The 15404-nt window shown below is 45.9% G+C and overlaps 2 protein-coding genes across 9 annotated transcripts in view; one reads left to right on the top strand and one right to left on the bottom strand.

Moving 5' to 3' along the window:
* The window catches only part of FAM168A (family with sequence similarity 168 member A), a 179533-nt gene that overhangs the window by 150794 nt on the left and 13335 nt on the right, over nucleotides 1-15404 (bottom strand). For 2 of the 8 annotated variants that reach the window (XM_080559741.1, XM_080559747.1), the window contains exon 2: nucleotides 8356-8489. The exons of the other annotated variants lie outside the window; for them this stretch is intronic. The gene's annotated coding sequence lies outside the window, so the exon portion shown is untranslated. The remainder of the gene's footprint in view (nucleotides 1-8355; nucleotides 8490-15404) is intronic. 8 annotated transcript variants of the gene reach the window in all.
* Nucleotides 1-15404, top strand: part of MRPL48 (mitochondrial ribosomal protein L48) — a 125465-nt gene that overhangs the window by 11390 nt on the left and 98671 nt on the right. The window lies entirely within an intron of this gene.

Raw genomic sequence — 15404 nt, forward strand, 5'->3', positions numbered from 1 at the left:
TAAGGACCGAAGGCATGTATTTGGTTTGCTACTCAGAATTTGTGTCATCTAATTAACTCGTAATTAGCCCCGATGATCTAATATTCCTCTCTGACCTTAATTTCCACAAAACCCGTAAAATTAATTCTTCTTCAGGACGCGTACGCAGACTACGAAAGCTTCCAGCGTTACGATTCCAATCCTTCTCCGCCCTGGTGTAAATGAGAGAACCGGACCCTAAAAACCCCCCAGGAACTCGGAAGCGGCGCCGCATTCACGGATCTCCTGGAACAACCACGTCTCTGTGCGGAGGAATGTCAGGAGGAAACGAGCCATCAGCCCAGACAAATCCCCAGCCCGGGTTTTGATGGCTGGATGAATCACATGCCAAACAGAGCCGCACGCTGCATCTCAAACAGATGCTGAAATTGCTTTCTGCTCGGCGGCTTATACTCGCAGGAATCGCTGGTGTCAATAAGGCGAAACGGCACCTGACTATCTTGCCTTCCGTGGTTGTTGTGATTGCTGAGAAAAATACCTTCTAACAAGGCCTGGAGCTTTTCTTCAGCAGCCTTGCATTCCTGACCTCGATCCTACCGCCGTCCTGCTCAGCTCTCCGCTCACGGCCTGGTGTAAAAACCTTAAAACGGGCACGGAAACGTTCAAGGACGCAAAAAATATAGAATTACTGCGCGAAGCCCAAGTGCAAAGAGAGCGCTTACACCTCTGAGGAGAAAAAGAAGAAAATAACTTTCATTTGAGCGAGCTTGATGTTTATCTTCTGCACCAAACAAGCTGAGGCAGGCTGGCGCTTTCATGTACCCTGCGTTTCCCGAAGCAGTCCAAAACCCACAAAAGCAGTGACGATACCATCTGCCCAGCGATGAGGGCGAAAAAGGCTTGGCCTGCAGGACCCGAGGACCCCGAGCAGTTCGGGGCGTGCAGGTGCTGGCTCTCCCCGCTTACGGGATCTTCTTGCACAAGCAAAGCTGCAGTGGGTGAAGCAGCGAGCGGGGGGCGTTTGGGAACACCTGGTAAAAAAAAAAAAACAAAACAGGAAAACTCCTGCTCACAGCACGGGGGCACGACCAAATCACCCCACGGGTTTCCGAGGAAGTTGTACGGAACCGCAACAGGGTATCTTCCGAAAATATTACCCCACGAGCACTTTGAAAACCTAAAACATCTCCTACCTGAAACGTCTCTGTCAAGTCACTACATGCTGCTAAGGTAGCAGCTTGCTTCAGGAGAGCTCTGTCGTGTTCCTCAGGAATCCCCTGCATGGAAGGCAGCTCCGTCACCTGAATTCCTCCGCGAATCAAACCCAATTCCAGCTCCCGAGGGAAGTCCGACATCAGTGACTTGCACGCATCGTCGCTGAAACGTACCCTCTGCTTCTTCCACAGCGCAAAAAATCTCAAATTATTTATTTTATTGTTTAAGTAACTGTAGTAGAAGCAATAGCCGAAATAAAGCAGTTCAGATTGCAATGGAAGGGCAATTTATGTCTAATATTTGAAAGGCTACACCAACCAGGGAGCACAAACTTTTAGGAAAACAGACTACAAATTTAAAAAAAAAAAGAAGTTTTAAACCCAGTGTTTTACACCAGCACTCTGCAATCCTCAACTTAATTACGATTAAAATCAGCGATAAAAATCAATTTTTACTCAATTTAATCTATCTCACCACTAAATAGGTGCACTGTCAGCTTTTCAGGTGACAACTCCTGGCAACTTTCCCAGGAAAAACCTTTACGGTGTGATTGTACCTCGGCGGCTCCTTGGTGAACTGGGAAAGCTCCGGGATGCAACAAAACGAGGCTGTGCACCCGCACCCAGGTGTCTCCTCCTGGCACAGGTTGTTTTCAAGGACACAGCACAACAAATTTCAGCTTTTAAGCACGAACCAAGACTGAAGGCTCAGCAGCAGTCGCCTAAGGAAATGCCTACAGGTCAGAACACACCTGCTTCGTCAAGCCGCAGGCACTGCATTTATGCCCAGGTACGATCTACGGGCACAGATGGTTTTTTAGGAAAAAACATCGTTTTTTAAATGAAGAGCAAGACAAAGCCCCATCCAGAGACACAGATGAAGGTACCTCTGAGTCTGAAGGACGGATGAAGGGGACAAAACAGCAAGCTCCGATACACGGAACACGTCTGAAAAAGCCGGTAAAGAAGGACAGGCAAAAATAATCACTTCCTCCCCAGGCAGGTGAGACTCCAAGATCCCCTTTGCCAAATAAATGGGGAATTTTAAGAGAAATCCAATATTTAAAACGTATTATGGCTACTGCAGCCCTTTCTCATGTAAAATGCAATAATCCTAAAAATAGAAGCAGGCAAATCTCCCTGACAAGGTTATTAGAGAAGCATTCGCGCAATCATTTTTCATCTCTGATGCCTTTCACCAGGGAAAGGAATAACTCTGCCCTGCCTGCAGCCCTCAAAGGGGCACGGGAAGAGGGACACAGCCGTGGGGAGCCCCACGGAAATGTGTGAATCGCTGGGAAAGGCCATAGGGGATGGAAGGGAGGAGGCAGCCCAGCACAACCAGACCTCCTGCTTTGTCCCCCGGGATGACACCGTCGTGTATTGGGCAAGTAAAAGGGAGCGCACCTATGGCCTAAGTGTGTCAGATACTCAATAGCCTCATAACCCAAATAATTATAGAGGGAAACCAATGTAAGGAAGGCAAAATATAATAGGCACACACTTAAGATAGGACAGTAAACGTTAAAATCCAACTCCATCACCCTTCTCCACCAAGAAGGCAATCACACAGACCATGTCTGTACGCAAAACTACAAAAGGAAAACCTAAGCAACGTGTGAAAACAACAAACGACGAAAAAAATTATTCAGTTCCTCCCTATCAAACTCCTTCAGTGTTGATTGTTGGAATTACCGAAATCCAAAGTAGCAAGATGAAGAAGACGGAAAACAGTTTCATTGCCACTTCTTACCGTCGGTTGTACGTACTCTGTAATGCTCTCAAGGACTTCACTACAAAACACAATTTGTTCTTCAATTCTCACCAATTATTTTCTTTTTTTGAAGTGGCACCAAAGCCAGAACCCAGAGCTACTTAAGACTTTTCTTCTGTACAACTGTTCCATTCAAAGGTTTTATCTCAGCAGCCTAAAAAAGAGCCTTGCAATGGAAATATCAATCACTCCATTTCAGCGCGAGAGAAACAACCATCCAGGCAAGCTCCAGCTCTTGTTCAAAGCCATGCAAGAAAGTCATCTTCTGTGTCATACACAGGCCACGTCCAGGTCCCTGATTTTGTCTTTACCTTGTCTTGATGAAGCCTCCCTTCATCTTAAATCTAAAAAATAACCTCAGCAGACAAAGAGTTCGTTTCCAAGACAGAAAAACCTTTTTAGCCTCTTTTCTTTTTATTCTCCTTTCATGTGAAATACCCCATTGAACAAGACGTTTTTCCACAATGGAAGGGTTTGAAAGCTCCTCAGCTCCTCCCTGCTAAGTTTTAAATAGTTTTGTTCAGGACTACCTTCCCAAGCAGAGCTGGTAAACTACTGGGAAGCAGCCAACACACATGGGGTTAGCCCAGGTCTCTCCAAGGCTTTCGGGTAGACCTGGTGTTCAAGGAGAGAGGAGAAATCAGGTGAGGAAAAGGGAAGAATCCGGTTTCTAAGGCTTAATGAGCGCTCAAAAAGTGAAGGTTTTGGTTTTTTCCAATACCATCGGTGGCTCTTCTGTCTAGGGCAGCCTAAAAGTGGTTAACTCCACTTGGATATTCAGAGCTCTGCGGGCTACAGCAGCTACATCCATAATGCATGTCATTTACACACCTACCTGCTGCTCGGGAAAGCTGATCAGGGAGAGACATGAAACGGGGAAGAGTTGTTCTGTCTTTTACTCTCGTTTCCACCCTCCCGAAAGATAAAAAGCTGGAAGCGGCTGAAGAAGCAGAGCAGTGAAGGTACATGAATCCCAGACAAGTAAGAGAACCTTATTGATTTTTTTTTCCAGCGAAAGAGAATAAAAATGGATTGCTGTGGTTTAGACGGGGTGACAAGAACCACGTGGCCGCAGCAGCTGAAAGGTGGAGGGGATAAATGGATCCTTGGGCTAAAGCATCGCTCCCTCCACGCCACGAGGGCAGACGCCTTCCACTACAGCCCTGCCTGGCAATTATCTACAAACACACACAAAAATCAAGTCCTGCATTAAAAAAATATCCCAGAATCATTAAGGTTGGGAAAGCCCTCCAAGATCATCTGGTCCAACCACCCCCCTGCCACCAATGTCCCCCACCAAACCATGTCCCCAAGCACCACGTCCAACCTTGCCTTGAACACCCCCACGGACGGTGACTCCACCGCCTCCCTGGGCAAAGGTTTTGAAAGCTGAAGATAATATTCTACCTTCAGAGTTACCAGCCTGGAACCACGGGGACACACACGTCCCTTTCGAAACTCAAGGCAGCAGTCGAGATTGTTTAGACGTTTCAGAACTGCACGTCACCTAACTTGGAAAGCTTCTTATATAAGTCTGACAAACGGGAAAAGTTGTCGACAGGAAAGAAAAGTGTTTAATTGACAATATCCTGAACCAAACAGGCTATTTTTTTATTTTTTTTTTCCTGAGCAATTACTATCACTATTAGATGATAACTAGCTGTGGGTCATGTCGTGTAACACTCCAGTACGTGAAGTACCATGCATTTAGTTTGTATGCAATTAAGACCGCTTCATTGTCTCATCAGGTTCCCTGTGACACCCAATTAAGTAATAACACAAGGAAAGTGCTCTTAATTAATGAGGAAAATCCTCTGCAAGCCAGACACAGGTGTGTGTTTCTCAAGTATAGCCTGAAATAGTTCAAAAGATCACTTAATCTTTATAAAAAACACACTCAAATTGTATCCAATTAACTCAATAGCAGGATTCTCTTAGATTTCTTCCAAGAGGGTTATGTTTCTTTGTGATATCCAACCATCAAGTGGCTTATAAAAGATTAAAATTAAAACTGACGCTCGGAGCGAGTGGTCACAAGTAATTACTGTTTGCGCATTGTTTTTCCTAGTTCTTCCACAAATCACGGTGAAGTAGGTTTAAGTCATCTTTCTTCTTCGATGCTTCCTTCAGGAAAAAACGTCTGTATGGGTATTGAGGAATAAATTTGCATTTATTCCTACGCAGATGCTTTTGGGTGTATTTTAAAAGATTACCTCAACCAACTAAAATAACCTCGGCAACACGAGACCGTGTTACACATACCCATTGTCTGTGACCTACACGGTTGTAGGATCACTAATGATGGACAGCGAAGAGAGGCAGATGAAGGGCAGTTGGCCCACCTTTGCTACCCAAGCTTATCTGGAGACAGGAGATGAACTGGAACCTGGTTGGGGGCCTGAGCCCCATTTCTTCCAACAGCCACGAATTTTTCTCGCTTCTTTGATCACAGACGCATTGCTATTCTCGTACTACAAAAGAATATTTCCAAACCACAAAACGTAAGCAATCTTAATTCTTGCCTCGTGGCGTGGTATTTTCCACTATTTATTTCTGTTTTCCTTCGCGCGCTGTCCTACTCAATACCAAGTGTTCTTCAAAACAGAGAGCAGGATTTCACTTGGGAAACTTCTCCCCAGATCTTACACACCTCTTACAAATTTCAACACAGGGAGAAGCCCTACCTTTCTAAGAAGCAAAAAGATCTTTTTCATGTTTAATCCCTTTTTGATCCCTGTTTAACATAATACAATAGATAGATAAATAGACAGACAGACAGATAGGTAGAAAAAGCACGAAGAGAAGCCTACGGCCATCCCAAGAGGTAGCACGTGCTTGGACTTGTGCGTACACAAACAGTTAAGTTCAAAAACTTGTTAAGGAAAAGGTAGATGCTATCTGAAACACTCCCATAAAACTGTTCCTCTCGCACACAGCTGTGATATTTTGACTGAGCTAAATGAAATCCCATTACAGCTAGCAACGTTAGATTAGCCAGTGCAGCATCTCTTAACGTTTTGTGATGCCTGTCAAGGGCAATGTCATACAGAGGCTGCAACAAAAAAAACCATGCTAGGAAACGCCGGAACGTCTTCCTAGGTTTCTAACTCTCTTACATGCTTCGGCAAGCAGAACAGCAGAATTTAACTTCAAAGAATGACATTTCCATCAAGTACAGTACTTTTGTACCCAAGTTTCTCCGACTAAAGAAAGTGAACGTGCGTCTTTCAACGCATTAAAAGCACAGGAGCATTGCTCACAAACGTCCACAAATTTGTGTATCCCTAAGTGGAGCTGCTACGGACAACTTGAGCAAAGGTTGCCTCCCACTTCCCATTGCTTGGCATCAGCAACACTGCAACCTGAATGCATTTTAATTGTCCAAGGCATTTTTCTGCTTTTGGTGTCTGACTCGAGATGTATTTCGCCGGGCTTCAGCTCTGAGCAACTGTAGCTGGTTTGCTTCTTCTGACACGAAGAAGGTTCAGACCTTTTGTACCCAAAAATTGGCTGGAGGACATGGCCGAAAGGTTAGGCAAAGCTAAACAAAGTTGAAGACATGTTTTTAACTACGTTAACAAAAATCAGCTCTAATATGGCCAGATCACAGACCTATGAAAACTGTAGCTTTTACACGTTAATTTGCACAATTAAACACAGAATAGTTCGTCATCTTCTTCTGCCACTCAGGCCCTTTACATACGCTGGCAGCAGGCATCCTGCTCCCTCCCCACAAGCTCAAGAGGCAGGGTCCTTGCGTTCCCCCATCACTTTGTTCTTTAGTACCCAGAACTCAGGATGGGTCCAAACTTGACAGCCTCCTGCATTAAATAAATTAAAATAGCAAGAAACAGCAAAGAGCGCGAGTCCCTTCCAACACTTCACACAAGTCGTACCAACCTCACACTGACTATTTCTGCCAGAGGTCTGTAATTCCTATTTAAAGTCCTAAGGATCAACAGAGTTCTATATTATAACTTCTGATTTTTCTTATTTCCAGTTCATTAGATAAAGCTCAACATGAATAAACACTTGTGATTGCAAAGCCAAACAACTCAAAGAGAAATTCCAGAACTGGCACGACATGATATTTTAGAAATGGTATTTCAGTCACTTTAAAAAGAACTAAGACACCTATTTTAATCAGTCCAAGGACCAAAATACCCTTAAGAGTGAATAAAATCGTTGGCTGAAAGGCTGTTGCCCTGGCTGCTGGAGAAACTGGATGGCACACAGTTCAGCTGACAAGGAACTGCAGGAGCAGCAAGTATGGTCTTGCTGTTACGCGTTAGGATGAACACTGCCCCGAGGAACTGGTCTTTCCTAGCTTCTGCCACAGAGCCTTTGCAACGCTCGCCTTAGCGCTCTTTCTAGTTGATTAACTAAAATGTGTAATCCTCGTTTTTCTGGACACTTGAGGCCAAATCTGCAATTCAGATGCTGAGACCTGACAATTGCATCTACGGTCAACGCAGAGCTTTGTATTGAATATACGACGTGCTGCGAAGATGCAAAGATTCTCTGAAAACACACGCCCTAGGCATCACATGATATTGGTGAGCAAATATTTTTCTGACAAATACTTAACTACTCTCTCCAGACCTCAGTTCCTCCGCTTGTAAAACCGGGACCCATTCCAGAAGAATCAATTTAGCACACTCCTGCTTTTGAAGCAGCCCAATCCTGCCCTCGAAACAGGACCTGCCTTCCAAGGAAGGGATTTTGCACAGCCCTTTACAGCAGGGGTGACTCGCTCCTTGCATGCCATAGTGCTCAGCTACAGACGAAGCAGCAGTGTGTGCTGCTGCCCAGTAATCTGCTTCCAAACATCTGTAGAGCCCAGTTAATCTGGTGCCAGCACAGCCTTTATCAGCTTCCCCCCGTGCGCCCAGGTCCGGGTAGCGCCGTACGCCACAGCTCTGTTCTCCCAGCTCCACCTTCATGCTGCTGCAACCAAACGTGCCCTTTGCATTTCAGCTTCCCACTTCATCTTATGTTTATGCCCCAAGAAATATTTGTCTCAGCTCCCCGTGCAAAAAGTACACAGCCAAAATGCCTCTGGGGAAATAGCTCTGAGCACCACCACGTCTGTATGCTCCCCTGCTCGTTTCCGGCCTCACCTTTCCTCCCTGCAAGCTCCATCGGCACCAGACCGCCATATCTACTTGCTACTGCTCCAGGCAACACTGAAATGTTGGGAAATTCAGCATTTCTTCCCCTGAGTGAGAATCAAGTGTGGAAACAAGCTCCTAAATCCCTACCTGAGGAGCGATCGTGGGCAGGAATTGCAGGAAACATTACTTGCAGGAGATGGGAAGGGTTGGGAAGGAAGAAGACAACAATTTGCACTTGTGCTTATTCCAAGGCTACTCACACACAGCCACCTACCCGTGATGATCAGCTTTCCACCTCCTCAGCTCTGTTTTTCCCCAGAGAGCGAAGCAGACCAGCTTTCGAGGAGCTCAGCTCTTCTTTACAGCGCCACAAAGGCCTTTGAAACCAATGCCTGAATGATCTCTTTACTGGATTAAAAAAAAAAAAACAAAGCAAAATGAAAAGTAACTATCCAAGCTCCACTAGCCTGCCAGACGTCTTCTACAGCAGATCCCTACGGGTAAATACAGAAACACAAGGCAGATCTGCCAACTTGTACCTTCACAGCCTCCCACCCCGACTCTTCTAGTAGGTAGGCTCTTCCCAAAGCCCTGGCTCTCTTACCTGAGCTGCTTATTTTCAGTTCTTGATAATTTTGGCATCAAGAAGCCACTGAAACAAATTATTTTTCTTTGATCAAACTTGTCCCTCTGTTCAGAAAACAGGTTAAAACCATTAAGCATTCTTATGTTATCAAAATGCTTGCTGGGCTCTCATCTTTCCTATAATTTATTCAGCACTGAATTCCTTGACAATACATCTAAAGGATTCTAAGATCACTTCAAATATCTCTCAAATCAGCAACTTTGATTGCAAGGCAGAACTGGCAGAAAAAGGTTTCGCATGCAAAGACTGATCAATGCACGCGTTACATTTTCTGAAAACTGCTCTGAACGGGGTCCCTACCAGTACCTTGGTGGAGCTTGGGTTCAATGACCAGAACAAATCATCTGGAAACACCCAGATACTGTAATACATTGCCTGGAGCCAGCAGATTTAAAGAGAGTCTTTGTCTTGCTGCTCACGTGCTTTCCAGTTTTCTTGTTGCATCACTTTAGCTGGTGCTAACACGCACTTCAGACTCCATCGCTACGAGTTTGTCTAGCTTATTTTCCAAAGGCGCGACAGCCAGAGGTAAACACCAAGGATGAGATCACTTTGGGGAAGAAGAAAGTTTACAGCTGGTTTGGAAGCAGCAATTTTGCAGGTGGCTGCATTTCAAAAAAGCCTGATCCTGAATTCAGATCACCAGTCGCCACCCATAGCCCTGTGAGCATCAGCAAGTTCAAAACAACCCAGGCCCCCACACGTATTTTACAGCTCTTAGAGATTCCCCGTTATAAATAAATGCAATACTTTTACCCTGAACTCTCAGCAGCGCAATTCTACTCCAATAGTTACGATGTGCTCTGCAGCATTTTAGGGCTTGTCTTCAGTTCCCCGTTAATTTGAGCCGTGAGCCCAAGACCGCCCTTACTGGGTGCCATCCTGTACGGAGATGTTTTAACTAGAATGAGATGGTAATTTTAATGCAAAGGTTGGCCCAGTAGGTAAAAACTAATGCTTCAATTAGCGAACCGCATCGCCTCCTAACACGACCTCTCTGTAATACGGCCACAGTTTAACAGTGCCTGGTGCCTTCCTACAATTCTTTCTGCCCAGAAAAGATGTGTTTGCAGATGCATCAATTTAAAGGCCCAAAGAGATCGCAGCTTCACTGAAATTCATCTCCCACCTACCAAATACCATGAAATATCTCCCAGTAACCCACAAACTGAACCTAATGTACTTGACAAGAACATAACCTCTAGGTACCAATTTTTTTTTTAAAAGCTGTCAAATATGGAAATTTGTAGAGACACAAGTTGCACATTTTCCTTCGATTATTCATTACAACGAGCAGCCCACCTCCCTAATAAAACCGTGCCTCACTTCCCATCTGAACCGCCTGATTTCCCTTTCAAAACAGTGATTTTAGGTACGCCTTCCTCAGATGCAGGAGGACACACTCAGCGCCTGGCATTTTCTCTCGGTGATGTTACTGCAGTCAAGTGCTCTCTCTGAAAAGCTAAACAGACTTAGCTGTAAGCTCCTGTGCGCAGTGTTTTCTCTGATCCTCAGATTATTTTTGTGTTTCTTCTGTTCCTCTACAACTCATCCAAGAGCTATTTCAAGATGCTGAAATGGAAATCATACCCAGTCTTCCTGCATGAAAGTCACAAGTACCAAACACGCGTTTGTTCTCTTCTAAGTATTTTCTTGCTCAAAAATTTGAAGGAAATGCATGTCTTTTTTTTTTTCCTTCATTTTTGCTAGAGCATCAACCCTAGTGTTTACCCAATCCTGCATTGCCCACCACTGACCTTTTAATCCCTTCCAGCACTGCTACTCATAATGCAGCTCTCCCCTTCCTCCATCTCACCCCCATTCTGTAAGCGTGGCTTGCAGCTCTTCCCTCCAGCAGCTTTGCTTCATGTCTGCTTTATTTTCTTGCTTGAATACGGTTTAAATCAAACCAAAAAGCATCAGGCCCAAGGCACCAGGCAATGAGAAGCTCCTCTACGACTGAATATACCTGCCCTCGGTGGGCTCCTCTCAGCATGAGAGCTGACCAGGCTCCAGCTGCCCAAGCTCTGTGTGTCATTAGCAAAGAGCAACAGTGACACTACCTCAAGATCACTGACAGAAAACACCTCTGGGTCACAGAATCACAGAATGGTTTGGGTTGGAAGGGACCTTAAAGATCATCCCATGGGCACAGACACGTCCCCCCAGCCCCCCGCAGCCTGGCCTTGGGCACTGCCAGGGCTGGGGCACCCCCAGCTCCTCTGGGCAGCCTGGGCCAGGGCCTCAGCGCCCTCAGAGGGAAGAATTTCTTCCCAACGCCTCCCCTGAGCCTCCCCCCTGCCAGGCTCCAGCCGGTGCCCCTCGTCCTGTCCCCCCAGCCCTGACAAAGAGTCCCTCCCCAGCTTCCCTGCCCCCCCTGCAGGCCCTGGCAGGCCGCTGGCAGCTCTCCCCAGGGCCTTCTCTTCCCCAGGATGAGTGGGGCCATTGCCAGTCCATCGAAAGCCTTCTAAAACCACATCCATTTGACCACAATCACCTGTCTCCAGCCATTTCTTGAAATCCAGCAGCTGGACTTAATGCAATTACTGTCAGCTTTGTGTTGCCCAAGGCCAGGCTGGATGGGGCTGGGGGCACCGGGTGGGCTTTAGGGCCCCTTCCAATCCCTTCTCCGATTCTGTGATTTCATATCATACTGCCCATTTTCTTAATCAGAACATCACTAGGTAATAAAACGCCTCAGAAGTCACTGGTTTCACTGTGAAATCATTCAAAGGATGGCTCTGTCTGTAGCAGCCAGAAGAACCCCCCGAAGTTTCACAGGGCCAGGCCCGCAGGCCCAGCAGCACAAGGGTTACTTCTCCCCGCTGCCGCCCTCCTTCCAGCCCCTTAATCTGAAAACGGTAACTTGAGTACAGTCAACCTGATTTAATTTCATAGCAAAGAAATCAACTGGCAACCTACTTCGGCATTATTAACTTAATAACAACTTGATATTAACTTGACAGTAAGTTGCAAAGTAGAACTGCTGAAACACGACCGAGTCCAAGCATTTAACCACTCCTTTCTTATTTGAAGTTTGGCTTTCCCTCAATGTGCTTATATTAGGATGTTTTTAAGAGCCGTTTACTGCATGCCTACGTATAAAGGCAGAATCCTGACTAGATCAGTTGAAAATAACAACTTAGAAAACAGATTTTCAGACCTTTCCTCTCTACGGCTTTTAAAAACATAACAAGTATTGAGAAACTAAAGAGCTTGAAGGGAAAATCCACATAAGAACACGAGCTGTTTAACCTTTAATGATGGGCTCTCAGCAATTCTGTGCACTTTCACCAAGGCCAACTAGTCCTCTGGTATCCACCTGCCAGCTCCAAACTCAAATCTAAGAGCCCAGCACTGCTCAGCACGCTTGTCCACAGAACTTGCCTCGGAAATCAACCGCAACAGGAGCCCTGCGAGTCCGAACACACAGCGTTATTTCTACGAGAATAAAATCACGGTAACTGGAGTCCTGCAAATTAGACCGTTTATTAAGACAAACATCCTATTTAAACAGCTCTTATCAGATAAGCAGCATTATTGTAGTCATTGTTACTTTCCCTTCTGCAGAAAGGTTTGAAGCAGCTGATAATTTCCTTCCAGCAGCAGTTTCTCTGAAATTGCAGTGCAGGCCTCCATCTTATCGCTCCCTTTGTGCTCTGCTAAAAGAGTCCCAAAAAAATTGTCTGTCACAACGGCATGCATTAATACAGGTTTATTTTACTGTACCGATTCTCCTATCAAATGTGAAAAATACAGTCAAAATACAGCACGCTCAAGGCTTCTAAAGAGAAAAAGAATTAGAGCATTCCCTGCAAATTGCAGTTTACTCTTTGCTAAACCTTAATATGCTTTTAGTCCAGGAATGTGCGACTGTGCAGCATCACTTCGCTAATGAGTCTCTACGTGACACTGGAAACAGCTGCAGTTTCGGGGAATAAGAACGCATTGCACTACTGCTGCCTTTAAGACAGTCACCCAGACAGAAACCAGCATCCAGACAAAAATCAGCAGCTTCTGGTCAGCTGCATTAGAGAGAGCGCGATCATTCTGAAAATAAACAGAGTAAGTTAAGGAAAATGAGAATTGGAGGTTAATCTTAGAAGGACTCAAACTATACCGAGGGTATGAAAACGAAGGTCACAGCGCCCAGTCTTTCCTGCCCTGGCAACGAACATATATTGATAGCTGGGGTGTTTTAATGTTCGCCATCCCAGATTACCTGAAATTTTATTTAGATACAGTCTTTATTTTCCTCTTCATTTTAGTACCTACTGAGAAAAATATCCAAGGTTTTGTTATTCACTTGTATTGTAGGCTCCCTGTCAAGAAAAACTTCTAAAGAGGCAAATGCTGAAGAAATACTTTTGATGGCTAAGCTTCATTTTCCAGGCGTTCTGGAAAACAGAATTGGTTTTAAAAATAAAGTACCTGCTTGCTTTTCTTCTCCTGAAATCAGAGGGATACAGTTGTCTTGAAAAAAGTATTTTTAAAGGCTCCCAGTTACCTAACTTCCCTGGGTCATCTGATAACATTTTGTCATCGTTTCCTAGTTTTAATTGCTTTTGTTTCTTCGCTCCTGTACGTTGCCTATAAATACGGAAATGAACCAAATCAGGAAGAAACCATCGGCGTTAATTCTACATAAGTAACAAAGTCATCTCGAGCGCTATTTGTGGCAACACGGATTTTTTTTTTGTTCCTCTGTGAGATAGCCAACAAAAACCACAAAAGGCGAAGCCAGGAGCTGTGGCCCCAGCGATGCAGGTCCGGTACAGCCTGAATCTCCTGAACAGCGCCTGTTTTTCCAGGTGCTGCTGGGTTTTGTCCTGTTTCTTGCTGCACTTCAGGCTACCTGAAATGGACGTAAATTGCCAGGGGGGTTTTTATAATCTCGCAGCCTGCTGATCATTCGTACCGCTGCCATTCTGGCAGGAAGCACGGCTCCCAGAAATCTGCTCCCATTAAAACAGATTTCCGCTCCAAGCACCAGGAATAGACTCTGGATACTCCCCAATAATCTTAAAATGGATACTCCCATTAAATTACTTCAATATAAAAAGATTTGCAGAGACTACTGATCTCCAGCAAAGCATCCATGTTTCACCCTGAGAACACATTTTAAGTCGATTTCACCTCCATATTTTTTTCCACTCCCTCTTTACTAAACAGCAAGATCCCCAAGTTCCTGGTGCCTACCTTTTTGAGCGGGCAAAAGAAACACTGCACTGCTAAAATTAAAAAGTTCTGGGGGGAGTTGTCCTGCTGGAAGTCCTGGAAGATGGCAGACATTGTCCCTGAGCCTATCGCTCCCCTAGCAATTTGTGCTTTGCGAGGCCTTCATATTTTGTGGGCTGTTGCCCTGCCAGCCTGCAGTGCTGAGTGTTCATCATGCAGCCAGACGAGCGTCACGGATGGTGCAAGGGATGCAGCTGCGTGGGCAGAAGCAGGGGTCGAGAGGTGGCTCCTGCCTTTATTTACCTCGAGCACATCTCAAGACCGTGCCCCAAGGATGCTGCTTCAGTTCCCGAAGCCAAAGCGAAGTCCCTGCCGTTACCAGAAGGCACGGTCTCACCTTCCTTCCCTCCTCCTTGGCTGTGTGTTCCCAAACAGACGCTCACACCAGGTGGAAACACAACCAGGCAGCTCCGAGCAGAAGGAACAGTACAGTCGGTCCCGTCGGCATCTCACGAAACGACCCGCTCGGCACACGGTACCTTAGTGTCAGCCGCAAGAGGGAGGGCAGAACTTCATCTTCTGCAGCACCAAGGACCTCAGCCCGCGACAAAACCAGGCTCTGAGCCCATCTGATGCACGTTTTACAAGTGGGGAGCTGGGGTAAACAACACTCCTCTGCCTCATAAAAGCACCGCGATGTTAACTGCAGTTTGTAACCGGCTTGGATGGTCTAATAAGGAAGCCACAAAAGCACTTGAAGCGTTTTTAGCACATATTCTCAATGCTGCTTCATAAAAATACTATCTCCTGAGACTTGGCTACCAGACGAGCCTTTGGAGCACGCTCTATTTTACATCAGCAGGCAAGCAATAGCCTTAGTTCAGAGAGGGTATGTGCTGCTTCAAGGAAAGGAGCTAAAATTACTGCCAGACACCTACGCAAAACTTCTTGCCTTCAAACGACAGCGTCAGGATTTCTGGATTTGGTTGCCAGTGTTCAGGAATGCGCAGTCCTGAAATGCAATCACGCTCCTCGCTCTGCTGGAACGCAGATTCAGATGACAGCAAAAGGTCCTTTTGTCTTTGAGCTCACCCCGCACCGTGGGATCTCGGGGTTAGGGCTTTGTACCCTCTTAGCATCAGCAGGAATTTGTGGTTCGCTCTTCAGGTAGCGTTTATTGTTGGACAAGCTGCAAGGCTGCTGGGAAGAAAACGAGTATCTTACGTCCACCAGGTGGTAACGATTTACATTTTCCTTCCCGGGACGTAGCGCAGCCACGCGTAACAGTACAGGCCACCATTCCAAGCCTGTAGATGAGTGACCTCACTCCCAAGAGCCCGGCGCTCATGCAGACCCACAGAACCCGCCGCGTGCAGAAGTTCACGTTTATTAACTCTGACAGCCAGGCAGTTATGAAACTGGCCGAGCCGCAGGGAACGCGTGTTGCCGTGTTGGCCCTCAAGATTTTCCGGCATCTTTTTCTTATTACAGCAAGTCCT

Source organism: Anser brachyrhynchus (genome assembly GCF_964034855.1).
Source record: "Anser brachyrhynchus genome assembly, chromosome: 1".
Lineage (NCBI taxonomy): Eukaryota > Metazoa > Chordata > Aves > Anseriformes > Anatidae > Anser > Anser brachyrhynchus.